This window comes from Rhinatrema bivittatum, chromosome 14, assembly GCF_901001135.1.
Source record: "Rhinatrema bivittatum chromosome 14, aRhiBiv1.1, whole genome shotgun sequence".
Taxonomy (NCBI): Eukaryota; Metazoa; Chordata; class Amphibia; order Gymnophiona; family Rhinatrematidae; genus Rhinatrema; species Rhinatrema bivittatum.
This window is the reverse complement of record NC_042628.1, coordinates 27,175,113-27,202,054: the sequence shown is the minus strand read 5'-3', so window position 1 is coordinate 27,202,054 and position 26,942 is coordinate 27,175,113. Positions and strand designations below refer to the sequence as shown.

Below are 26,942 nucleotides of genomic sequence, written 5' to 3'. Positions count from 1 at the left end.
TAATGCGGCAAATTTAACTCCAGCTCTGGAACTGGCGTTAAGTCTATCCGCGAGTCAAGGGCTCAGGAGAAATTTTTAAAAATACTGTCCTCTGTGGTTCCTCCTACTTAGTATCGTTGCAAATCTACTGCTTGTGCTGTTTTAAAAGTAAAGGTATAATAATATGGCTTGATTGAAAAAAAATAAAAATTCTGGACACACAATAGACACGCTCCAGGCCGATTTCGCCCCTCGCTGTTGTGCGTGCGTGTGTGTTAAGAACATAAGAAAATGCCATACTGGGTCAGACCAAGGGTCCATCAAGCCCAGCATCCTGTTTCCAACAGTGGCCAAACCAGGCCATAAGAACCTGGCAAGTACCCAAAAACTAAGTCTATTCCATGTTACCATTGCTAATGGCAGTGGCTATTCTCTAAGTGAACTTAATAGCAGGTAATGGACTTTTCCTCCAAGAACTTATCCAATCCTTTTTTAAACACAGCTATACTAACTGCACTAACCACATCCTCTGGCAACAAATTCCAGAGTTTAATTGTGCGTTGAGTGAAGAAGAACTTTCTCCGATTAGTTTTAAATGTGCCCCATGCTAACTTCATGGAGTGCCCCCTAGTCTTTCTACTATCCTACTATTCTACTGTTGTATGAAATCAACTTGAAGTGGGATCAAACAGACGCTCGTATTGAGCGCCCGTTGCAGTTGAGGTCTCCTGATGTATTTGAGCGCTACGGACGCACGATTCTTCCCTAGCTGCGTCCTTTTTAACACAGAGGCTCATTTTAAATATTGCATCAGGCTCCCAGGAGATGCAGCTGCGCGCGCATTAGGAGAAGGGCGCTCGATACGAGCACCCGTTTTAATGTACGTCTTATTGCATCGGCCTGTCGGAGAGGCTGAACTTGGCGGGTTTCTCTTCCCTTATTTCAAGGGGGCTCCCTTCCCCCATTCCCTTTTCTCCAATCTTTTTTCTAATTTCAATCCTCCCTCCCAGTCTAGCCTGGGGCACCAGTAGCTGACATGTTTTGTTAATCAGCTGGAGGGTGAGAAATGTTTTAAATATGGATCCCTACAGGGTGACCAGCCAGGGACTTCTAGGGTGAAGTCAGCTTTCACCCCAGTAGCGCAAGGTTTCCTCCATCGTAGCGAGTGCAGGAAATCGTTCGTGCCATATGCCGTTCACCACAGCCTGTCAGTTCACTTTTCTGGGATTTATATTAGTGTGAGTTTCTGTGACCGCAAGAAGAAGGGAGGGGGGTTGCACGGGGAAGGCAGCGAGACTAAAAACTCATAATAAAAACTTTAAAAAATATATCTAAAGCAGGAAGCCCGCGAGGGAGTTGGTGGGACTGTTGGATGATCGAGGGGTTAAAGGGGGCTCTTAGGGAAGGTAAGGCTATTGCAAAGAGACTAAATGGATTCTTTGCTTCGGTGTTTACTGAAGAGGATGTTGGGTAGATAACCTGTTCCGGAGATTGTTTTCAAAGATGACGATTCAGATGAACTGAACCAAATCATGGTGCACCCGAAAGATGTAAAGAGCCAGATTGACAAACTGATTAGTAAATCACCTGGACTGGATGGTAATCGTACAACCCAGAGTTCTGAAAGAACTCAAAAATGAAATTTCAGACCTATTACAAGTAATTTGTAACCTATCATTAAAATCATCCATTGTACCTGAAGACTGGAGGGTGGCTAATCTAACCCCAATATTTAGAAAGGGCTCCAGAGGTGATCCGGGAAACTACAGACCGGTTAGCCTGATTTCAGTGCTAGGAAAAATTGTGGAAACTGTTCTAAAGATCAAAATCACAGAGCATATAGAAAGACATGGTTTAATGGAACACAGTCAGCATGGATTTACCCAAGGGAAGTCTTGCCTCACAAATCTCCTACTTTTTTTTTTTTTTGAAGGGGTTAATAAACATGTGGACAAAGGTGAACCGGTAGATGCGGTGTATTTGGATTTTCAGAAGGTGTTTGACGACTTCCCCCATGAGAGGCTTCTACGAAAACTAAAAAGTCATGGGATCGGAGGCGACGCCCCTTTTGTGGATTGCAAGCTGGTTAGAAGACAGGAAGCAGAGAGTAGGATTAAATGGCCAGTTTTCACAGTAGAGAAAAGTTTCTGTTTGAATATTGACCAGATTTGTGAAATGTTTCTTGCACAGAATGTTGTATACAGATTTATGGCCTGTTCTGTGCCTGAATTTGCTTACCCTTTCTGCCACATTAACCTAATAATCTTCAGAATTGTTACTGTGCAAATGGGTCCAGTACAAGAGTGGAAGTGACCCTTCGGCCTTGTAACCCCCCTCACCTGAGATTGTTATAATTAAACTCAGCTCTTGGGGCTTCTTTTCTTTTGAGATATCCCCGAAAAGATATTGTGAAATATGCTGGCTTTCATTGCCATTTCTTTTCCCCTGATCAGTTACACTTTTTCTTGGAACAGGAAAAAAACTCACTAATGTATCAGATGTCCTTTTAAATGGGGTTTAAGAAGATGTAGCATCAGACCTCGCATGTTAGGCCTTTTTTTCTTTAATTATGTTCTAATTATTCTCCTTAATATTGTGTTCTCATCCCCCCCTAATGATTGTGGGCTAATGGGAATAGTCTGATTTCTCCTATATCTTCTTCTTCTTTTGTGAGATTGAGTGTATTCCTTGGTTCTTGCCAGATTATCCTTGTTTGTAAGTCAGAATTCTAAAATAAAAAAAAATATCTCAGTACAGAGCTCCGAAACATTACATAGATACATACATGACTTCTTGTCTCTGCGCCAAGAAGCTTACAGTCTAGACAAGACGAATAAGTGGGGAGAACGGAGGAAAACATTTTAGTCCCAAAGGTCGGTTAATAAGTGTAGTTTAATTGGAGACACTTGATATCCTCATCGGATACTGGTTGAAGTAAGCACGTATGCCATGCTGGGTCAGAAAGAGAGAGGAGGGACTGGTGGGGCCTGGGTGAAGTGGGGCATTGATAGAGTTGGCCTTATCCCCACTCCTCCAAGGTGAGGCGGCTCCCTACTAATGTGAATTCTGGTTCCGCGGCTCTTGGTATGTTAAAGGTTGGCTCGGACTTATTACTATTTTCCTCCGACGTGCCAGTGCTTATGCTATTTGGGTCTGGTTTTTGGGTTTTTTTTTTAAAGATCCCATTTTGGCTTTAAGTGCTTCCTTAACCTCAACAAGGCAGGAGACAGGCCCCAGGACCAGTAAAAAGAACAGGTTTAAATAAAGCTCAGAGATGACAAGAAGAGAGTCCGACACGAGTATCTGTGGAGCGGAAATCCGGAGCTTCACTGATGTCGAAGCCTGGAGGGCCTTAAAAAGGGAGACCAAGCAAATGAGGGGTGGCACGGAAACTAAAGTCCAGAGCAGGAGACCCTAAAGGGAAGAGCACAGAGTGGTAGGACATGGACGCTGCCTGATGTCGCGCTCACTGACCCTGGGGGGGTGGGGGGGTGTTGACAGAGCCAGGTGGACCAGAAGCCGACAGAGGCAAGGTAAGGACTGGTGATAGCGGTGCCCAAAAGGGCGACACACACGAGAGTGAGAGGACCTTTTGGCCTCTCCTGTATCCCTTCTATCAATGCCCACTTGTTTTGCCGGGCACCCATACTGGCTCCAGAATCAATGCTCTAATTGCCCTGCCTGTTTTGTCGGTAAACGGCAGTCTATTATGTCTTGTCCTGACAAACTAGCCCTACCATTCAGAAGGAATTAAATTCACTGGAAATGCAAACGGATTGTAAGAATTAGCAGCTTTGTGGTTCAGTGACTAACTGCTGGATGAGTTCATCTTGGATGAAGTTGATTTTCATTATAATTGTTTGTGATCCTGTCCACGTAAATATTGATGCTCCAGATGTCTGTAAGCACCACTCATAAGCGCTCGTAAGAGAGTGCATTTATTAATTTCCTTGTCTGAGACCCATTTGGTTTTGCAGTGTTACACTGATGCTGAAGGCGTTCTGCAGTATTTAATCTATTTGGACAGTAATTTATATCCAGATGCTTTGGTTTGTGCTTGGACGTTTTGCTGTGGATACTGTGGCAGGAATATCTGATGACAGTAATTTGTACTGTAGGGTCGAGACTGCCCTTAGAAAATCCGTATCCTATAGCAGGGAGACCGTGCCACTGTGGAGCAAAATCCTGAATGTATTGAGTGCCCATCTTTAAACGTCTTTTCCATTACTGCATAAAGATGTTTAAATAATGGTTTACAACACTTCCAGGTGTTATTTGTTGACTTTCAGTTATTTTCCTGCAACTCTAAAGAGCTGCTAGTGTTAGATTTTCCTGCATTTGCTTCTTAGAATTAACACAAAAAGAAGCAATTATGTAGATGGATAGTCATTTTACTAGATGTGAATTACTATCTAGCTCTGGGCCTAAAAGGCGGAAGTCCTTTTCTTCGGCTGACCAAAGATAGCCTGTTTCCTCTTGGCTGACGTAAATGCGCTTTCAAAGCGGCAATCCAGAGCATGCTGAAATATAAAATAGGACATTTTACAGGAAAAGAATCAGCAATCATAAAATGCTGGAGCTATTGCTTTCCAGCTGTCTTCCTGTTTTGTATGACCTTATCTGACCTCTGACCTGGGGTGGGGGGGTGCATTCCCACAAATAGCAGGAATTTTGGGAGGGGCCAGCAGGGATTAAGAAAACAAATGGGGGAAAGATGATGCTGAAACACCAAGATAATCTCTTTAATTCAAACGGTCTTCAGGCCTCCGGTTTATGCAGTTTACAATATGGCTGACTATGCCAATATGGCCATCTTGTTTGGCCAGCTGCAGTATGCAGAAATGGTGCTTAAAAAGTGTCCTTGGGGAGAGAAGAACAAGTTTAATACAAAACGGGGAATAATTCTTGCAAGAGCTGATACTATCTGACAGTAAGAAGACAGTGATGTCTGTAAATCCTAATTCATTTTTGCTAGGCCTAAACAGAAGATTTTTCACTGGTAAGCTGAGCTGTGTACTCTAGATAAGAGGCTAGAAGCATGCGGGAGAAATGATGATAAACATTTAAATACCTGAAAGTTATTCATGCACAAAAATAGAAGCTTTTTGAAGGATCAGAAAGTTGTAGAACTAGGGTTCATGAGATGAACTCCAAGGGAGTAGACTCAAGAACGACATCAGTAGGTTTTTTTTGTTGTTGTGTTTTTTTAACAGAGGAGGGTGGTGGATGCTTGGAATACCCTCCTGAAGGATGCGGTGGAGATGAAAGCAGTAATTGAATTTAAAAACCATGAAATAAACCCAGAAGAGCTCTCGTGGCAAAAAGAGAGGTAACGAAGCACTGGGGTAACCTGCATGGAGCGGCAGTTCAAGCCTAAAAGAGCAGTGATGTTGCTGCATTGTGCTTCCTGGGAGGCATGTGGGGTAACCTGCGCGGAGCGGCAGTTGGAACCCTAAAAGACTCATGGGGGAAGAGGTCGTGGATGTCGGCTTCCACGTGAGAATTTGTAAGCCCGTCTACCCCAACTGAACAAATCCCTGCTGGGTAGAGTGGATGGGCCATTTGAGTCTTTATCTGCCAGCATTTTACAATGTTTAACTATTAATACTGGTAATAGACTGCCATTTATTAGCAAAAGGGGCTACAATACAGGCAGCACAGTGAAAGAAATAGTCAGTTTGTTAATCAAAAGATGGCTCAAGATATGATTGCAACATTGATCGCAATCCCACATCGGAGATATTCCTGTGACATTCTGTAGGAAATGAATCCCCAAAATCCTATAATTTGGTTCCAGTTTCTGAAGGACCCTGCTTACAAGGCATTGAACTCCAAAATGTGGGTTTACAAAAACTGCACGCGACTGATAATACAGTTTAAAACAGTATTCATCAAGAAGGCCCTTTGCTCACTTTGGCAAAGTTTTTTTATTTTCTTCGTTCCATCTATAAAACAGGTGCTTTCCCTCTTCCGAATCTTCTTGTCGTTCCTATGCGGTCACTTTTTTTTTTTTTGCAAGTATGAGAAGCTCCTTTTACGTTGGCAATGCGAACCTTAGTACACATTTTGGCCATTTAGAAAAAGCACAACCTACCATAAGAACATAAGAAATTGCCATGCTGGGTCAGACCAAGGGTCCATCAAGCCCAGCATCCTGTTTCCAACAGAGGCCAAACCAGGCCACAAGAACCTGGCAATTATCCAAATACTAAGAAGATCCCATGCTAATGATGCAATTAATAGCAGTGGCTATTCCCTAACGAAACTTGATTATTAGCCGTTAATGGTCTTCTCCTCCAAGAACTTATCCAAACCTTTTTTGAACCCAGCTACACTAACTGCACTAACCACATCCTCTGGCAACAAATTCCAGAGTTTAATTGTGCGTTGAGTGAAAAAGAATTTTCTCCGATTAGTCTTAAATGTGCTACTTGCTAACTTCATGGAATGTCCCCTAGTCCTTCTATTATTCGAAAATGTAAATAACCGAGTCACATCTACTCATTCAAGACCTCTCATGATCTTAAAGACCTCTATCATATCCCCCCTCAGTCGTCTCTTCTCCAAGCTGAACAGCCCTAACCTCTTCAGCCTTTCCTCATAGGGGAGCTGTTCCATCCCCTTTATCATTTTGGTTGCCCTTCTCTGTACCTTCTCTATCGCAACTATATCTTTTTTGAGATGCGGCGATAGTATTCAAGGTTGGTCTCACCATGGCACGATACAGAGGCATTATGACATTTTCCGTTTTATTAACCATTTCCTTCCTAATAATTCCTAACATTCTATTTGATTTTTTGACTGCTGCAGCACACTGAGCTGATGATTTTAAAGTATTATCCACTATGATGCCTAGATCTTTTTCCTGGGTGGTAGCTCCTAACATCATGTAACTACAGCAAGGATTATTTTACCTTATATGCAACACCTTGCACTTGTCCACATTAAATTTCATCTGCCATTTGGATGCCCAATCTTCCAGTCTTGTAGGGAGATGCGGCTCTGATTTTCCCTTAGGAAAGCCAGATCCATGTATGTAGTGAGGTAAAACCCAGGATGAGATCAGGCTGCCCTGAAATATTGGAGCCAGCGGGTTCCTTTCTTCAGATGACCTCTAAAGAAGAAAGACACGATCAAGTAGTCAACGTTACCAGTCCTGGAGCGAGGGTTTTTTTTTTTTCTTGTATTCTTTTCATTAGAAACTAGGGTGTTCAAATAACTTTGTATTTACTTTCTTCTGAATCTGGCAGGAACATCTGAGGATTGTCAAAAATCCTGACCTTTTCTGAGGGATTGCATAACTTCTATAATAACTGACTTTTTGAACGTTAATTCCTTCGTGAATACATAGTGACTTTGAGGACCTGCTGGGCAAGGCTTTCGTAAACATTGTGTGTGTGTGTGTGTGTGTGTGTGTGAAACAATCTTGAGCAGTGCTCTCCAAATGAATATTTTATACAAACTGGGTGCCAAAATGATGGAATTTAAAAGCCTAGAGAAATCCTACAGCATAGAAGAACTGGGATCCTTACCCTAGTCCACACCCCCAGTTCAGCAGAGGTTTTTTTAAACATAAAACTTGATTGGATACAGCAAAATATCCTTGTATGTTCCTTTGGAAGCATTCGTAGCCCTATCTTAGGATGCCCCATTATAGGATGTTTTGGTCCTAGAAAGTGACAAGGGCAGAAGATCTTTTGGACACAGTTGAGCTGACTGTGCTCACGGCAAAGCCAGGTCCCCAAAGTGTTTTTATTCAATTCTTTATTTTGGCAATAAGTAATTAAAAAAAAAAAATGACATTGATTGTGATTCAGTCAAGGTGCAGCCCTCATAGTCTTTCTCTAGTATTAATGCCAGTTATTTTTTTTTCTTTTCAGTTTTTTCCAACTATCCAAAAAGTGAATGCAGAGCATTCCATTAAAAGAGCAACCCATTCTCCTGACCAAAGAATACTGTGTCTGCGCCTGGGAGAATCCTGCGCATAAAATGTAAAATTCTGCATACTTTTTATAGGTTAAAATATCACAATATATATCACAGGATTTGAGTAATTAATTTAAAATGTCACACAGAAAAGTTATTACCCAAAGACGCAGAGTTGAAATATTTTGAGTAGAATTCCCCTAGAAGACGGATAGATCCCTACCTCACTGTGCGGTATATAAAACTTTTAAATAAATAAATAAATAAAAAGAACAAGGACACTTAAGAGTGCACCTTTCACCTCTCTCCCTACTCCCCTGGCCAGTCTTCTTTCACTCTGCTCTCTCAGGCCTCTTCTCCTCGCTATCTCTCCCCCATTGCACTCTATTTCCACCTCCCCAGTTTGACCCACTCTCATACAGGCTTCCTCTCTCACACATACACTCATACACTCCGGCACACAGGCTCCCTCTCGTTCAAACACACACCTCCTCACACAGGCTCCCTCTGTCTCTGGCACACACAACGTCACATAGGCTTCTCTCTGGTGCACACCTACCCACACACAGGCTCTCTCACCCTCACACAGAGGCTTTATCTCTCTTTTTCTCTCTCTCTCGTGCATGCGCACTTCCTTTCTGTCTTCCGTAGCCTCAGTTCTCATTCTGATGCAGGGGTAATGGGCTTGGCTTGCAGCGATCCTGGGACCCCCTCGCCTCTCTCTCCCTCCAGGCATAATCTTTGACCGTGAGCAGGATGGCATCCACTCGCAGCCTGCCAGGCCTCTGCCTTCCTCGGCCGCAAGCGGGATGGGCCTTGCTTGCGGCCCACTGGGTCTCTCGCCAAATTCTGCGGGAAATATTGAAGTTTTGCATAGGAGGGGAATTTGTGCAAGTTTTGCACGCCACAGTAGCACAGAATTCCCCCAGAAGTAGCTATTGCACTTAGCAGCAATTGGATATATTCTTTTTGGGGAGTTTTTTTTTTTTGTTCTTTAAGAGGGGTGTGCATATTATATCCTGGGGACTCCAGAAAGAGGCTCTCTCTTAGCGCAATGTAAATACTAAGAAGAGCATTAGCAGTAAAATCGGAAGGATATTGATCATTCCCCAAGTGGCCTACGTGCGAGGTTCATTCCTGTCATGCGGTGGGCGAAGAAATAGACGCTATCCCAAGTGGAAAATAAAATAGGGAGCCCCCTTCTTAAGTCACCACTGCAGCCAAAGTGTTTTTATTATTATTTTCATTTGTATCTCATGTGTCTGTCTTAGCTAGATTGTAAACTCCAAGGGGTAGAGACTGTCCATTCCGTTTGTCTGTACAGCACTGCTTACATCTGGTGGGCACTACACAAATCAGGATGATAATTCCAGGGCTGCAAAAACGCTGTTCCACTGAGCCGTCTTCCAGCTGTGTGCCATTTTAATTAGTGAATTTCATTCTTGAAGTAGTCATATTGCACTGAAAACATGTTACCTTTATAGTCAGATTATATATATATATATATATATATATATATATAACACACACACTTGTGAACTGCACATATATAGTACAGTCTTCATTATATCATGGACAGGATGAAGGAAAAAGTGCAGTTCACAATTGTATCACAAGGATGTCTGTGGGTTTCTCCTTCAGTTTAACCTGCACTTTTCCTGTATTGGTTTTCACTGATTTTCTGACAGCACATAAGGAAATGCGGTCTCCTGCGTGTGAAACGTGGAACAGAAGGGCCATGCGAGGTCAGACACAACGATCCGTTGAGCTCGCCAGCCCTGGCTCTGACCGTGCACGCTCCGGGTCACTAGAGAGTACCCGGCAGGTCCCAAAGAGTAGATCCAGTTCTGTGTTGCTCAGTCCCAGAGACTAGAGTTGGGTTTCCCCCGAGTCTACCCAGTTTTAAAAATGATTTGTGGACGTTCCCTCCATCCAAATCCATTTTAAACTCCTCTGTGGTAGATGCCTTGACCACATCCTCCAGAAAGTCCCTTAATTATGCGCTGAGTGAAAAAAAAATACTTTATCCAATTTCTTTTAAATCTGCTACCTGCTAGTGTCATGAAGTGGCCACTGGTACTATTTAAAGGTTAAAGTGTTGCTTATTTACCAGTTCCACCCCTCTCATAATTTTATAAACTTTTTTGCATTGCCCCAAGAGGCTTAATGTGTTTAATGTTTCAACCCCTTTATCATTTTTCTTGCTCTTTTCTACACCTTTTGCTAGTTTGACTATCTTTTTGAGATGGGGGTGACCAGAACTGCACATAATACTCGACTGCAGAGACAGGATATTCTCTGATTTTTAGTCTCTATTCCTTTCCAAATATTCCCTAACCTATTTTATTTTGACCGCTGCTGCACACAGAGCTGTGGCTTTCAACGTATTGTTCACGATGACTCCCAAGGTCCTTTTCTTGGGTGATACAGAATCCAGCTTCGTGTATCTATAGTTAGGATTGTTTTTTCCTATGTGCATCACTTTTCATGTCTCCATATTAAGTTTCATCTGTCTTGTCTGTGTTAACTAGATTGTAAGCTCCAAGGAGCAGGGACTGACTCTTATGTATTATTGTACAGCGCTGGGTACGTCTGACATGTACTTTACAAATCATGATGAGAGAAGTTGAGGAATATTGCACATCCCTGTTGGCAGAAGCACAGAAGCATATGTGGCAGCCTCAGACCTCATCAGACATTGTGGTTCTTAGGAACCCCAGGCAGGGCTGATTTTCAGATTATCTGAAACGAAGATGCATTTTGCTTAACCCTGGAAACCCTTATTTGTTTGGGGGCCCTGGGAAGTGGATTTGACATCTCTTCCTGCACAGTTCCATGAAGGAAGCCGAGAACTGCTGTCAGCCGTGCCAGAATGTACATCGGAAGAGGAGGTGTTCTCAGGATGAGCAAACAAGGTGTGGAAAAGGTTTAGGCTGTGTCTGTGGGAGGCACTGCTCTCTCTGCACTCAAGCAAGGATCTCGTCCGTCCTACAGATACTGGGGTTCAGCTTGCTCTTTTTTTTTTAATTAATATTTTCAAAATTAAGACTTTTTTTTTTTTTTGCAGCAGTTTAGCCAGATGGGATAATCCAGGAGAGAGAGCGAGAGCAAATTTTGAAACGTTCACATCTCTAAAAGTATAACGCTCACTTTCACAAACCTAATCCGTTTGTGACGTCATTTTATTTATTTATTGCTGGCGCCAGTCTCTTCACCGTCATTTAATAGCCTTGAACTAAAAAATCCACGGGGGGGGGGGTCATGATTCCGATTTGATCTGCATGTAAGAAGCCAAGAAGCCACACCGTTACCTTAGCGTGACACGGCCGGTATGAAAGTGTTGTGTGTTTTGCCAAGTATCTGGTTTAGAAATGCTGAAGCGAGAAACTTTCTAGGCAAAGTCCATAGGCTTTAGGCTGACTTCCTAGAACTCGGGCCAGCTTGCACAAACGTGCAAACTACAGCAGGACGGCTCTGTCGGTGACCTTATGCTTTTTTTTTATTTTTCAGTAGCAAGCATCTGAGCGCATCGCAAGAGGACTTGATTCTGCCAAACTCAGAAGGTGCCCAGGTAAGTGCTCAATGTTTTTTTGTTTGTTTTTTTTACCTTAAATAAGCCAAATAATGAAACCACGAGAAAAATGTGAAACTGCAAAGGCAATCTTCAGTAATTCTAGACCGTAATACGATAGGGAAGGAGAAGGGTCCAAGAAACTGTCTGGAAGCTCGGCTGACCACTTAAAAAGGAAAGTGTTTGAACAAGTGATACTTGGGGTCCCCCACAGGGCCGGGGCTTCCATCAGGCAAACTAGGCAGTTGCCCAAGGCGCCAAAAATCCTGCCAGACATAATGCGGAGGGAGCAGAATATATAAACCCTGGTAAATTAAAATGGCACCATTAGCCAAAACCATCAAAGAAGAGAGTACTGTGGTGAAAGCCACAACCGCCAGTAGTCGAGTAAGGGGGGGAGGAAGGTCTGCCTAGGGCACCCAATATGCTTGCACCGGCCCCCCCCCCCCCATATAATACAGAGCTAGCGCATGCTTACCCCGAGACGTGCAAGAAAACCCCCCCCGACCTTTACCTCCGTTCCACTTTCTTAGCATCTAAAAAAAAAACCCCCACACCTCTAATATTATCAATATATCCCTGTCCTGGAGAAGACCGAAGGAATCCCAACAGGGCCAGTGCTGGGGGAGGGAGAGATGCGCCTAATTTAGTGCTACCCATGGAGCAAACGTCTTTCCTCACTCGCTTATCTTTGATCTGAATGATTGTAAAGTGCAGAGTGTGCAGGGTCATTTAACTTGTATATGGCTTGGACTTTAAGACAATTGAGCCGGCAGTTCTCGGGTTTTTCAGATAAAATGCTCTGTGCTGTCACTGCGGTCGTAAACCGATCGCAAGCGCGGGGTGGCGTGGCGTACGGTAAGAAAAGACGGCAGCTGAACGGTTTGTGTTTCCCAGGAGTGTTTATTTTTTTTTTTTGGGGGGTGGGGGTTAACTGATGAATGCTACCCTGGATAACTGTACCTGAGTGTAAAGTTAGTGCTGAGCCTCCGCTCTTATCCGCCACAGCAGCAGCAGTGTGGCACTGTTTGCTAATATTAATATTGTGCCTTGGACATAGCACAGAGGTTATTCCCTTGAATGGTGCTTAACTCGTCATTTGTTTTTGCATCATCGTATGGAAAGCGAGCTAGTTCTGACCTGGGCTCTGCTACATACATTAAAGCAGCAGCTGGCATGATAGCCCTTGCTGCAACAAGGGAGAAGACCCAACAGGTCTTGTTTAACTAAAGTTTAAAGGCTTTTATTTCAGCTGGGAGTTGGGAGGATGGCCAGTGTGGTATTTTAATTTGATTAAATTTGAATTTAGCCCAGCAATTTCCTGCCGCTCCTTCAGGCTTTCAGGAATTGACCTCAGTTGGGGCTACAGCACCAGGCACCTTCACTGGCCCCTCCTAAGTCATGTAGTCCACTTGTTGCAGTAATAGCCCTCAGCCAGGGGCTTCCTTAGGAACCTTGCAATCATGAAGGCTCTAAGTCTGGCTACTAAGTGTGGCTATTGAGCCCATCAGCCCTTTAGATAGCTGCCCTTTATGGGTTTTACATAGATTAAAAGATAATTTCCTAGATATTCTTACATCATTGGTAAACCTCTCATTAGTATAAGGCATGTTCAGTTTAAAAAAAATAATTGTATGTTCAGTTCTAGAGAACTGTGGTTTGCTGCTTCTAGAATCCTCTAGTTATAGACCTCTTTACATTATTCCTTGGTTGTCTAAGATTTTGGAGAAGATTAGTTGACCCAATTAGTAGAGCATTGGAATGACCAACAGATTTTAAATGTGGTCTCTGTGGCTGCCTTTGCTCTGAATGAATTGGATCAAGGCCATGCTGTTTATTGCAAGCCATATTAGACGTATCCGGAGCATTTGACTATCTCATTCTATTTGTTGCAACAATTAGAAGAAATAGGGATTGGAGGCAGTTATTCATTGGTTTACGTCACTTTTTTTTTTCAGTGCATTTACTTCTTCATGGGTTTTTGTGCGTCGAGGTTTACCACAAGGTTCAACCCTATCAGTAATCCTTTTTAATATTTGCTTACTCCCTCTTTGGGATAGACTGCAAGATTTGGTGGTTTTTTCCAAGGTACATGCAGGTGATATGCAACTATTCCCTGTACGTTTAAATATAGATGAGGCTTTTGCTTATTTCTAACATCCTGCAAATGACAGAATCATGAATGAGAGGTGACGAAGACTGAAACCTTATGGATCTCTCATCCCTCGGTTTAGGTGCCGCCTTCTGCAGTTTTGTTTGAGGGGTCTACAGTGCCTTTCTCTGAAATAAGTGAGAAATCTAGGCTTCTTGGTTCGATTCAGCTTTCACTTTTCGCCCTCAGACTGTGGTAAAAGACAGGGTTTGTTTTTTAAGTTGAGAAAGCTGCACAAACTAAAACAAGTGTTAGAGGAAGACGATTTTTCAAACTGCAGTGCAATCTTTTGTGCTGGCTGCCAATAGATTATTGCAAAGCCCTATACATTGGACTACCTGCTGGCCAGTTGACAACTCTGCAGTTGTTGCTGGATGCGGCGGCGCGGTTGGTTTCTGGATGCTCTTTGAGAGAGACTATCTCCCCGGTGTTACAAGTTATTCATTGGCTTGCGGAACAACCGAGAATTCAATTTAAGATCTTAACATTTAGTCCCATCAAATGCTGTGTGATAGTTTTTTGTTTATTTGGTATCTGCCTTCTCGTTCTCTGTGCTCATCAAACACCCAGTTGTTGGCTGTTCCTGGTATTGAGGCTCTGTAGCTAAAAGAAATGTGTAATCGCGCGTTTTCTAGAACAGCTCCAGTATTATGGAATCAGCTGCGAGACAGCTACAAGATTATAAACTTTTTTTTTGAAAAAATTCACTCATTTGAATATTTTATCTGATGTATAACTTTTATATTTGACTCTGTGTTTGTTTTTTTTATTGTTTGTTACTGTAATCTGCTTAGAACAGAAGACCATAAATTGTGGAATAAAATACATAAAGTGAGAGTTGAATCTAGATTCTCTGTATATATGGCAGCTTGACCCCTGGGCTGGCTGGGGCTGTCTGTTGACCTACATTCCTGGAGAAACATTTCTGTTAAGTCAGCTTTCCAGGAAGCAGAATTCAAAGGTCATAGCCAGCCTGTCGTATCGGTTTACATTTTGGATGTGCATTGCTTCTCAGGGTGTTTTCTCTCTGCACTGGGACCTTCCTTCTCTTCACTTGAATTTGCAGTGCCGGCGGAACAGTGGCCTGGCCACAGGCACGATTGAACTCCCCTGCCGCAAAGCCTCTGTTTCGTTCCCTACTTGTAATCAGCTTTTCCATTTTGAGATTCGTTTGTTGTGTAGAGAGACTGTTTGTTTTTTTAACATTGATAAAAGCATTGAAACATTTTGATGTGCAAGTAAGTGAAGACTTTATGCAGAATTTGGTGCATCTTTTTTTGCTACCTCTTTTGGGCACGCTGTAATTGTAAACATTTATTTAAGTAGCTTCATAATGTAATAGTCTTAGATTTTCATTAGCTATACCTTTTTTATGCAAATGTAATGTATGGGGGCAATGTAGGAAAAGTCCAGGCAGTTTGCAGGTCTGTGGTTTCTTTGTACCTGTTTTTCAAAGGGAAAAAAATTCTGTTAGAAATTTTGGGATTGGTGGGGTCTGCAGGAACAAAAGTAACCCCTTGAACTCTGCAGCTGATTTCTAGCAGGTGGAAAGTGGGCAGGTACTTCACTTTCTCTGCCTCCAGCTGTAGGCAAAAGTATGCACAATGGCCGCCTTGAGGAGGGTGAATGGAGGCAGTCTTCAAATGGGGCAGTCTAGTCATGTTAGTGTGTTCTGTGCAGAGACAAAAATCATATTTAGAACATTTCAAGCTAGTCGACATTTAAATATATTGGAGAAAGTTTTATAAAATAACTTGGCAATCGAACAGGTTTTAAGAGTCTTTGCTTATGATATTCAGGCCATGAACCCTTTCTTTAAACTGTGTGTAGAGGGGAAAGAATCAACTCTGAATGCCTCGGCATCTATACTAGTGAAACTACACTACTTTCAGAGTCTTATTCACTATAGCCACATAATGGGAAAAAAGCCTTAGTGATCCCAACTGCAAGTATACGATATTGGGACCTTGGAGTCCTTGTGGACAGTGCGTTGAATTGCTCATCTCAATGTGTGGCGACGGTCAAGAAAGCAAATAGAATATTAGGAATGATCCAAAAAGGAACGGAGAATAAAACGGAAAATATTTTATTGCCTCTGTATCAACTGCACCTTGAGGATTGTGCACAGTTCTGGTCGCCCCAGTTCAAGAAACGTAGCGGAACGAGAAAAAGATGCAGAGGAGGGTGACAAAAATGACAGATGGGATGGAATAGCTGGCCTGTGATGAGAAGGTTACACAGGTAGGGCTCTTCAGCTGAGAGGAGGCATAATAGAAGCTCATAAGATCATGAGTGGGGTGGAACGGGTAAATAAAGGATCGTTGTTTATCCTTTCAAATAATAATAATAAAACAGGGGACACTCTATGAAAATGACAACCAGCAGATTTAATACAAATTGTAGAAAGTACTTTTCATTCAGTTCAATATCAAGGTATGGAATATGTTGCCTGAGGGCGTGATCAAGGCGCCTAGCATAGCGGGATTTAAAAGAGGTTTGGACAAGTTTCTGGACAAAAGGCCAGTACACATTATGGCTATTCCTGGGAGTGAGTAACAGGAAATAGATCTACTTTTTGGGATCTGCAAGGTACTGTCAGAGACAGGATGCTGGGTTTGATTGGCTTTGCTCTGATCAAGCATGGCATTTCTTCTGCTCTTACGATGCAGGCCCTAATGAATAAACGTGTTACGAAGAGTTCAGAGGTTCATATTTATGTGACATTATAATCTCCTTTTGGCCCAAGGACACCAAGTCATACCATAATGAGAAAACACAATTTGCCATTGTTTCTCTTGGAAACAAAATGCTGCAGAAAATTGGGAGCCGTCTTATTTTGCAAGAGCACCAACTTCTGTGATGCGTCACGGGTAATCTCTGGCACACCCATAGAAAGAGCTTTGGTGCAGGAACTGGCACAAAGAAGCCAAAAATGAATGATCATAAATACCTGAGCACTTGATTCACCAACAGGTAAATATTAAAAGGAATGTGCACGTGTCCGCAAATGCGCAAATTGGCGCACGAGCAGAGAGACGCTTATTTTTTTATCGAGCTTGCAACTATACACGTATCATTTAAAATATCCCTGCTGCGCGTACGTATGCAGCCTTTACGTGCATGTTTTAATAACATGCTCGCACAAGTGACCATGGGGGCAGGGGGGAGGAGAGAGACAATCTGATACTCTATATATCTCCCACTGTAAGAGGGGCACTTTCAACTCAAGGTGGGTTTGGGGGAGGGCGGTGTTCCAAGGGTCTACAGACCCTTGCGCCCTAGGCAGACCAATGTAACACTGCCTCTCCCCCCCTCCCCAAACCCACCCTGAGTTGAAAGCTTGTTCGCTCTGGCCCTTATTCTTCAAACCTGAGAAATGCTTTGATTATTGCAAATTTCTCTCTCCTTTGGTTAGTGATAGGAGTGATTCTTGATACCTTGCCACAGCGGCCTTTTAACTCTTAAGGGTGGCCAGCTGCGGTCCTCGAGAGCTACAAACAAACCAGCCTGGATTTCAGGATACCCACCATGACCATACAGTGGAGGCCGTGCCTGCAAATCCATCTCATGCATATTCATAGTGGATATCCAGAAACCCTGGCCTGTTTGTGGTTCTGGAGGGCAAGAGTTGGCAACCCCTGTTCTAAAGAGTCATGTAAGCCTAGGGACTAAACTACCATCAATCAAGAAGCCCTTTTGAGAACATTGTACTGAGCTGTAAAGTAAAAGGAACACAAAATTACCTTAAAAGAATCAACAGAAAATGGGATGTTAAAGCCACAGTCTCTCTTACAGTAGGATATTTCTGTAATTGTATTGTTACTTGTTTCCCTTTTTATGAGAAGAGGGGAAGATTTTCATATCATGTATTACTATTGTTGCTGTGTACTCATTCAATGTAGCTGGATATTCCTCGGCGAAGATGGTCCAGCAGGGTCCGACGCTTGCTCTATTTTCTCACTCGCTTTTGATTCTGGTCGGAGGGCTGCATTGTATTCCCTGTCCGTTTGCATTCCTACAAAAATGCAAACAGAGAACAGGTTTATGTACTAATCCCCCCCCCCCCCCCCATTATGTACTAATTCCCTCCATTTATCTCATCCTTCGCTGGAGAGACTTTCACACCCAGATTAGTTTATTCCAGGTATGACCAACCCCCATTGCTGGCTCAGAGTTTTATAGTCCATGCCAGAATGAAACTGAACAGAAACACCCAAAATCTCAGGGAAGCACCACAGCATGGAAGGAATACAGGATGAAGCTTGAGGGAGCACCAACTAATTTGGGAGTGGAACCATCTGTGTGAAGGTGGAATAGCAGAAGCTTAGGGCCTATTTACTAAGCATTTTTCCCCCTAATCAGAGAATGGGAGAAAGCCTTAAGTGACCTTGAGGTTAAGGAAGCTGGAGTTACATACATGTCAAGGGAGAGCGGCAGAGTGTGGGGCTGACAGGGATGGGTTTAAGGTCCAAGGATGTCTGTCGTTTCAGGAGCGCCATCGTGCAGCAGGTTTACAACAGGTGCCGCAGCCCCAGCAGGCAGCACCTGCTCAGATGAAGTAATCTAGGAGTAATTTCCCTGAACTGATGGCCATGTTTACTTCCCCCCAGGCTTGTTCACACTTCTTTCTTGGGAGGAACACTGGTGTGGCTGTCTGAGTTTATTTAGTGTTACAACTCAACGCCTTCCCCTCAGGAACTCAGCAGCCCTTTGATTTTATTGGAAAGGCAGTGTAACACTATTAAACTAAACCTGAATTCTCTTCCACGTTCCTCATGCTTGTAATGTCCAGCAGATTTTGGTGCTACAGAGGACTGAAGTTGTCTGAACATGTGCACAGGAGAGGATCTTTTGGCGTGATAAGTCTTGGATGGTAGCCCTGGTAGTGGCCTTAGCTGGGAGAGCATGTTTGGATGCGTAAGGGAAGGCTGTTCCGTGTGCCCGCTACTCTCTCCATAAAGAAATATGTCCTTTTGATTGCTACCAAATCTACCCCCTTTTTCCACCCTCATCCCATGAACCCCTCATTCTAGAGCCTCCTTTCCGCACAGTCACATCGGCGCTGCCTCCCTCTGCTAGGCCGCGGAATGGTCAGCTGAGCTCAAGACATGGTATCAACGGTTGTTTTGTGGGCGACCGGGTCAGCGATAGTCCAGGGGGGAAGGGAGAGTGAAGAGCACAGTCCAGCCCTACCCAAAGGCCGTTAAGGTGTGTTTTAAACTGCTAAATCCTGTCACTATTGATGGGCATTTGATCTAATAATAATTATAGGTTTCCTCTTGATATTTTTTTTCCCAGTGATTACCATGGTAACCATATAATAGCTCCTGCGAAAAGCTGTCATGGTGATTTAAAATCAAAATGGCTTATCCTCTCTGGCATATTGCTTCCCTATTTTTTTTTTTTTTTTCTACCCTCTCTATAGTTGCTATGGCAACTAATTAGTGGCACAAGTTTTGGTTTCTGACTTAAGATGTTTAGAAAATCCGCACAAGGAGACGTGGACGCTGCATGCTGCACAGTTACCTTGTTTGTCTACCAATGGCAGGGCAGCTTTCAGTGGAGCCCCTGAGGTTTCAGTTGAACTGTGGGGGTTCCCTATGGGAAAGGGACCCCCCCCACACACACACGAGCGAGTCTGTGTCGTGGATGTGGCAGGTACAGAGAGGGTTCATGGAACGTAGGTGCTAGGGGCTGTCATCTGTGGCAGGAAATAAATTGAATAAACCAAGTCAAAGGTTATAGGACGCACTCAGGCGTAGTAATTTTATAAGGCCAGTTTGTAAATAATGGTTTCCTCTTTCCCTGTTCTACCCTACTCATGGCTTTATAAACCTCTCTAGCATATCCTCCCTCAGTGGTCTTTTCTCCAAGCCGAAGTGCCCTAACCTGTTTCATTTTTCTTGCCCTTCTCTGTACCTTTGCGGGTTTATTATTTATTTACTTACCTACTTTGAAGCCGCCACAAGGGCGCGCATATGCTGGCTGGCGTCCAGAGACGCGTATGTTATAAAACAGGCTGAACGCAGATACACGCGTGCACAGTTTTTTTTTTTTGTTTTTTTTTTTATATGGACGTGCGCACAAATCCCGCGTCTAGCGGGTAAGTCGGGGAAAGCTTACGAGGAACGTGTGCCAACGCCATATCTGTGTTTGCCCAGTTTAGGGATAGGACTTGCCACCCGCCCCCGGTAACCCCTACCCTTAAAACCCCAGCTTCTCCCAGGTCTTCTCGCGTCTTTTTCTCTTTGGCGTCACCATTTCCGCCGGGAGGGTTCCTCCTCACCTCCAGCAGCCTCTCTGTGAAGAAAGATTTTCTACTCTTACTCTCGAGTGTATCCCCCGCCGAACCATTCCGGATTACCCAGATTTTCGAGTAATCGTTCAGGCGTTTGTCTTAACTGTTATTGACTATTTTAGCTCCCTTTACAGAATCAAAGGTCTCCCATTTTTGCTTCTTTGAGGGTCTTGCGAGTTTTCCAAAATTTGGCTTCTCGTTTAGTGACGGGAGGACATGGTTGGGACCAGGTTTACTCCTTTTATTGCAAGGCTCTGGATCTGGGAGGTGAGCACGGTTCGGTCTCTGAGCTGTCGGAGTTGCTTGCCTTGAATGTGTGTGGGGTTTTTTTTTCTTTTTTTTGTTTTGTTTTCCCCCAGCTGGGATTTGATTGAGCTCTGCAATTTTCTTTGAGCTGCGGTCCTTAAAATAGGCAGCTGTTCTCATCCCATTTTTAACTGCATGGATGCCAAGGCTTTTCCGGCTCTGAGGCTGATTTGCGTGCTCTCTGCTGCCAGGTAGAAGCGGCTGGAAGCGAGAGCCGGCGTCGAGGACGTATCCCGGCACTGCAGGAAGAGGATTCGCAGAATGCAAGAATTGTGTTGGCTGCCAGAAACATTCCACAAACAATGTTTTAATATTACTCTACAGGAACGTCCACGGAGGTGGGAGATTTTCCAGAAAGTATTTTCATGTTTTCTGGGGGGGGGGGGGGGGTTTCTGTGAAAGATTTGTTTCCACTTCCGAAATGTCCTTGTTTCATGAAGTGAACGGACGCTGAGGCAATAGTAAGCAAATTTGACAATGTCTGGCTCTGACGTTTGCAGGATAACATTTCAAACACATTATTGATTCATTATTTTGCTTCTCTCCCCCCCCCCCCCCCCAACCAAATATTTCAGTTCAACTACTTGGGCTACTCAAAGCTTTGAGATACAGCATTGGGAAATTTTAATGGGGGGGGGAGGTGGATTGCATTTGTTTAATTAACTCTGTAAATCAGATCACAGATCTGGAAATGGCCTCTTCCCCTTTCTCTTGCTCTTGGGAACTTATCTTTTCTGCCTAGCCGGACAGCTGATTATTCCCTGTTCTTCCCCTGGTGACAGTGAGCAGAATGCGTGCTACATGCTTGCCAGGGGTGAACGTCAGCTGGGCATGTGATTTTTTTTTTTTTAATTTTTTTTTTTTTTTTTGTGTGTGTATTCATGAATGCATGAACCTAGAAACAATGTAGTAGGAGAAATTTCATTTCCTGATTGCGTCACTTCTAGGAAGTCGTTGCGGCTGCTGAGACTTTTGTCTAACAAACAAGTATGCGAGAGGACATTATTGCACTTCTAAAACTGATCAAAACTTTTAGATGCAAAACTACAAAAGCTCCAAGGCACAAAGAAAAGAGAAACGTAGCAGATCTCATTTGAATTGAAGCTGGTCTAGGAAAGTATTCTGAGCATGATGCAGTGCGAGCTGTCCTTAGTACACAGTACTGCATGTCCCCACAGCAGTCGAACTTGTTATCCAACCAGATTACTTCATCTCGAAAACTTATGGGGTTTTTTTTTGGTTTGCTTTTTTTTTCAACCGTAAACCGAATGCCTTTCAGACGTTCAGTGATTTTGGCCCAAGCGTCGTGTTCGGTAATACCAGTTGGCCAGTGAAATTTCAGCACGTTATCAGGTTAATAATAACACATCAAAGTGAGTCTCCAGCCAGAGTCCGTTAGGTTCAGGTTGCGAAGGCTTTGCTAGGATGCAGCGAGCATGTTCACTGTGGATAGCCTGAAAGCCAGAGCAGCTGAGGATTCCCGAGGACAGGTTTTGCAGCCTCTTCCTAACTGAGCTACTCCATTTTGAATCTTGAGTAAATCAGAGCATAGCGTTGTCGATTTCTTATTACAGTCCCTGGAAGGCATCATGCCGACACACAAAAAGGTGAATGTGGCTTGAAGAACTGAAAAGTAAGCACAGGAGAGATCTAACAAAAAAAAAAAATTATATATATATATATATATATATATATAAATCTATCTATCTATATAGCCAGAATTAAAGGTGAACAAGGCAATAGGTGCCTTAAAGGATTCAGTTTATACAGAACGCCCTTAATGGAGATTTCAGAGAAGTCCAAATGTCATCTATAGTCAAGTTCCCTGACGTGGTCCGTGTTTCACGTGAGGCTGCATTGGGAGGGACAGCATGACCGATTTATAATTGAAGGTGCACACACTTTAATAAAGAATAAAACTTATCAGAGGTGTAAGAGCTCGTTCCCATGGCATGAAATGTTGGAATTGGTCAGATAGGGCAGTGGGCAGACCCCCTTCCCCTCCCCCCCTCACTCGGCCTGGGGCTGAGACAGAGGCTTAGAAGGGCTTGCGCACAACACCTCCCCTTGTTCAGCGCACGTCCCAGCTCTTCGTACCCTGCACGGGCTCGTGCTGGAAGGAAGAAGAGGCCTGCAGGGTTACTACGCAGGGGTTCAGAAAAGAACTCCTCCAAGTTTACGGGCCACGGCCGGTGCGTGTTGTGGCTGTGAGGTGCAGGTGCTTAGCCTGGATCCGAGCGTCGGGCAGTGGTGACTTTTTTTTCCGTGGCACACGGAGAGTCCTCTAAAGCAACCACGGTCTGTAGCACTGGACCTAGAGCGGGTGTTGGAAGCAGGAGGATATTTCAGCAACTAACTCCAGCTACTGATTTTGGTGTCTGACGTATCTGGGGAAGGAGACGTAAGGAGCCCAGATACAAAGGAGATTCAGGTAGCAAGGGAAGTCCAATAAAAGTCAAGGATGCCCCCCCCCCCCCCTGTAGTAGTCTGCAGGGAATCCTAAAGTCCAGGGAAGCCCTCGCATGTGTCACATTTTGCATTTTGGGCTCTGCAGGCCATGGATTCAGCCAGGACGACTGCATCTTCGAGTGACTTCCAAATAAAAATGTAGTTTACTGTTGCAACATTCACGGCTGTTTCTAGACGATACCTAGGTTCTAACCCTCGCAAGGGCCCCGAAGGCACCGCTTTCCCCTGACGAGGAGCCCCACTGGGGGACGGCACGGCCCAACAGCTCCCAGGAGAGCGCCCCATTGTTCTGTGTGAAATATTAGGGGGTTACCTAAGCGGTGCAAGGGTAAAAGGATACCTGGGAAGGGCACCGAGAGGGCGTAAGAGTCCAAAAAGAGTGCACAGGCTGCTGTTTTTAAGAATCCAGCTGGAAGTATTGCTGTAAAAGGCAAGAAGAAGGTTTCAGAGCATTTTACTCTGAATGTAATTAGCATTTCAATAAGCTTCTTTTGTCCTGACCAAGGAGGGGAGAAGTGAAAAACACACAACAAGATCCACATTCTTTCCTGCAATGCTGTAATCGCTTGGGACGTCTTAAAGAGAGACTAATTATTAGCGAGGGCTTGGGGAACATGGAAGTGAATGTTGGATGAGCGGTAAAGTTGCCCGGCCTTAACCAGGTACTCAGTGGACCATACCTGGATAAAGTCACCCGGGTAACTTTAGGACAGGGATTTTTCAGTTCTGGGTAGCACCGAATAGCCGTCTTCACATGCTAAAATGTAACCACACCCCCTCTCTCTTTATGCAGCTAAATGTTGTGCAGGTAATGAGTTCCCCCAAAAAATTAGAGCTGGACAGCGGGAGGAAATAGTTTTTGTCCAGAATTGCCCTGACCAAACCCTTTTGAATGTCAACCTCGCCATAGCCTTACCTATGTGAAACGCATGGCGGCAGGTAAGGTCCATGCAACTTAATTCCTGGCCCAGTGCCATAGACCCGGTTAAGTCTCTGGCTTTCCCCTCACTTCTTTCTTTTTTTTTTTAAACTTTGGTGTCCTCTTCTGGCATTGATTCCGCGACTCCTACCTTGTTGGTGCTGCAGCTCTCTGAATCCACGTCATTGTTTGTCTGAAATGTGGTTCTCTGGCAGCTGAGCCGAAACCGCTCCGTGCATGTAAAGCAGGCTGCTGGATTGTGTGAGTGCACGGGAAGCTTGTGGGAACTGTTAACTGAAAACACCAGGAGTCAAACAGCCCGCTGCGTTCATCTTCGCCAGCTTCCTTGGCTACGGCTGCAGTGATGTTCTCATGCTGCACATTCCTTTGTGATCGAGTGTTGCTGCACAGGCTCTGAATCTGGACAAGGGATCCCGCGATTCCAGAAGATCATTTTGGACTATTTGTGTACAGCCAGATGTGATTAATCAACTTGATTTATTCAATCTGACCAAGGATTAGACATCTAGTGCTAGCATTTAAGCTAAATAGTTAACTGACAGTGTGTAAAATGCCATCCAGAGACACGTGGATGCTTTAGGTGACATTTTACTCTCATTCAGGAGCCTACAGGATAACGCTGTGCACGTCCTTGGACATGAAAATAGCTTTTAAATGTTGCTTAGTTTAAAATTTTTGAAATGTCAGGGAAAGTCCACCTCCTGACTTGCTGGCCTTTTTTCGGGGCTGAGTGAGCTGGTCGTTGTCTGGGCCAGAGTGACTGACCTTAGTCACAAATGATGGAGTTAGGAAAACAGCTGAAAATCGCAGAGAAATAACCTGTTTAAAACATTTTCTAGATAAAATAGTGACTATGTCTGTATCATAAAGAGAAAACCCTTTCTCAGTACTTAACATTACAATTTGGACTATAATCTCTTAAAAATCTAAAAGTAAAATTTTCAGCAATCTATTTTGTACATTTTTCATGTGATTGTTTTGTGTGTTCTTTATAAGGGGCCCTATGTACGGAATACTTTCCCCCACAGACACAAAATGGGAGAAAATGTTTAGTACATAGGCTCCTAATTTTGACTTCTGCATATCCATTTTTTAAATTTTGCTCACATGTACAAGCGTCCAGGCATATTTTATAACATGCGTAGATATACGTGTGAGTGTTATAAAATGGACGCATCTCTAGACGCGAGCTGGCAAACGCGCCCACTCGACTGTTTAAAAGTTACCGGCCAAGCGAGAAGTCCTTAAGAAATCTTTCTTTTTTTGCCTCGGGAGGATCCTGAAATAGAAAATGACTCCCAGCTTTGTTTTACCTTCCAGAATCTTCTTGAGGCACCACTCTGAAGGAGAAGCCTAGTAGCTGGGGAGTGGCAGGCTGAGAATCAGGGAAGCCGGAGTAAAAGTCCCACTGCCGCCACTTGTGACCTTGGGGAAGTCACTTCTCCCTTCATTCCCTCGGGTACCAACTTTTAGGGCCTGATTCCTCAAGGCATTTTCCCAAAGCCCCACAGAACGGGAGAAATGTCGTAGTGAATCAGGCCCTTAGACTGCGATCTCTCCGGGGACAGGGAAAATAACCCACAGTACCCAAATGTAACTTGCCATGAGCCAAATGCACAAAACTAGATAAGTAAATCATTTATTGTAGGCGCACAGCTCCTTGCATAGAAAGTTGTTATTGCAACTCCAAATGCAAAAATAGCTAAATGTTTAATACAGTGGTAGAACTTCTGTATCACATGATTGTCATGACTGGATTTAATTTTAGGTTGAATGCAACATGAGATTTTTTTTACATTTTGATGTAATAATAACTTCCATTGTACTAATGGTTACAGTGCAAGCAAGTACCAGTGTTTAGGAATTTATTTCCTTGCCAACAGATCCAGGATAAATGCACCGAACATTCACCTAAGTACAGCAGGTTGTCTCTCTTATATAACATTGGGAAAGCTAGGGCTGGAAGGGACCTCAAGAGCTCATCTAATCCACCCTCCGGCTTTTTTGTTTTGTTTTCAAATGTTCCTCCCAATATCTAATCCTGATCGCCTCCGCTGTAATTTAAGTGCATAACCGCTTATCCTGTCCTCACTGGAGAGCCAACCAGTTCCTCACCGGAACCCCCTTTATGAAATTGAAAATTCCTGCCAAGTCAACCCCTCGGGTGTTCTCGTTTCCAAGCTAAATAAACTCTGCTCCTTCATCCTTTTTATCCTGGAACATGTTAGTGATTTTTTTGTGGCTCTCACCAGACATTTTTCTACCTTTTTTTTCCACATTTTGGTCACAGTAGGCCAACAATGGGCAGCACAGGAGAGTTACTTCACATCTCCTGCTACTAGGCCTCAGTATGTGGGTAGGATTTTTTTTTTTTGTTATAACAGTCCTGAAGGACTTGGCTAATAAGTAAGATCTGCTGACTAGACAAAATTGTATTCCGTATTAGATGTCACATGTGTCGCAGAAAGTTTCCTGCTTGCTAGAAGAGCTGATTGCCAATAATGTTTTACAGTTTACGGTAGATAAAAGCTTGGTTTCCTATCATTAGTTTTCTTAGGCTTTTGCAATGCAAACTTGGCTCTTTGCTCGCAGTTCAGGTTAATGTGTATTTTTTTATGGATCTTATGAAATTAAACTGTTGCAGAATTTATAGGTATTTTATTCAATTACAGTTTTGCTAATCCAGTTTTCAAAAGCGTTTTGCTGCCTGCCTTGTATCTTCAGTAATTTTAAAGTCACATTTTAATCCAGCTCCTGTAAAAGCTGACTCTGTTGAAATACCCTTGGGGAAGTGTGTGGTGCTATTACTTGATGGTGTTGGTGATTTCAAGGCTGCTTCTTGGTTCTGTCCTTGTAACATCCTCTTGGGATGCTGCCTGGAAAAGAGGGCACTGACAGACCTGCCAAGGTTAGGACACCCTAATGCACATTACCCCTAAAACGGCACAGAGATTTTCTTTAAAAAGTGGGAAAATGGATAGTACGGAAGTGTAGCACTGTAGGCAAACAGGGTAGCAATTCAGCACTGGTGACTACTTGGTCAGCGATGCTAAAAGCTGCATTCAAGTTATTCTTTTTTTTTTTTCATTTTTTTTTTGTCTACATTGAGAAGGGACAGAGGCCTTCCTACTTGTACCATAATTGTAACTTGCCCAGGCTGGAAAAGATTAGGAATTAAATCCAAAAGCACATATTTTGGTTAAAACAGAATATAAACTCTAGTTGTCTAACTGGGAAAAAAAATGTAATTACCCAAATAAAAAAAAAAAAAAAAAAGCTTTGATATTTTGCAACTGCTCAC

The 26,942-nt window shown here is 43.5% G+C and overlaps 1 protein-coding gene across 8 annotated transcripts in view; it reads left to right on the top strand.

The window, feature by feature from the left end:
• Nucleotides 1-26,942, top strand: part of ABAT (4-aminobutyrate aminotransferase) — an 85,020-nt gene that overhangs the window by 6,716 nt on the left and 51,362 nt on the right. For 2 of the 8 annotated variants that reach the window (XM_029576111.1, XM_029576108.1), the window contains exon 2: nucleotides 11,419-11,476. The gene's annotated coding sequence lies outside the window, so the exon portion shown is untranslated. Of the gene's footprint in view, nucleotides 1-7,859; nucleotides 7,971-11,415; nucleotides 11,477-12,315; nucleotides 12,335-14,665; nucleotides 14,867-20,444; nucleotides 20,571-26,942 lie in introns of those variants that run through there. The other 6 variants (XM_029576110.1, XM_029576107.1, XM_029576112.1 and 3 more) reach the window with 5 other exon arrangements.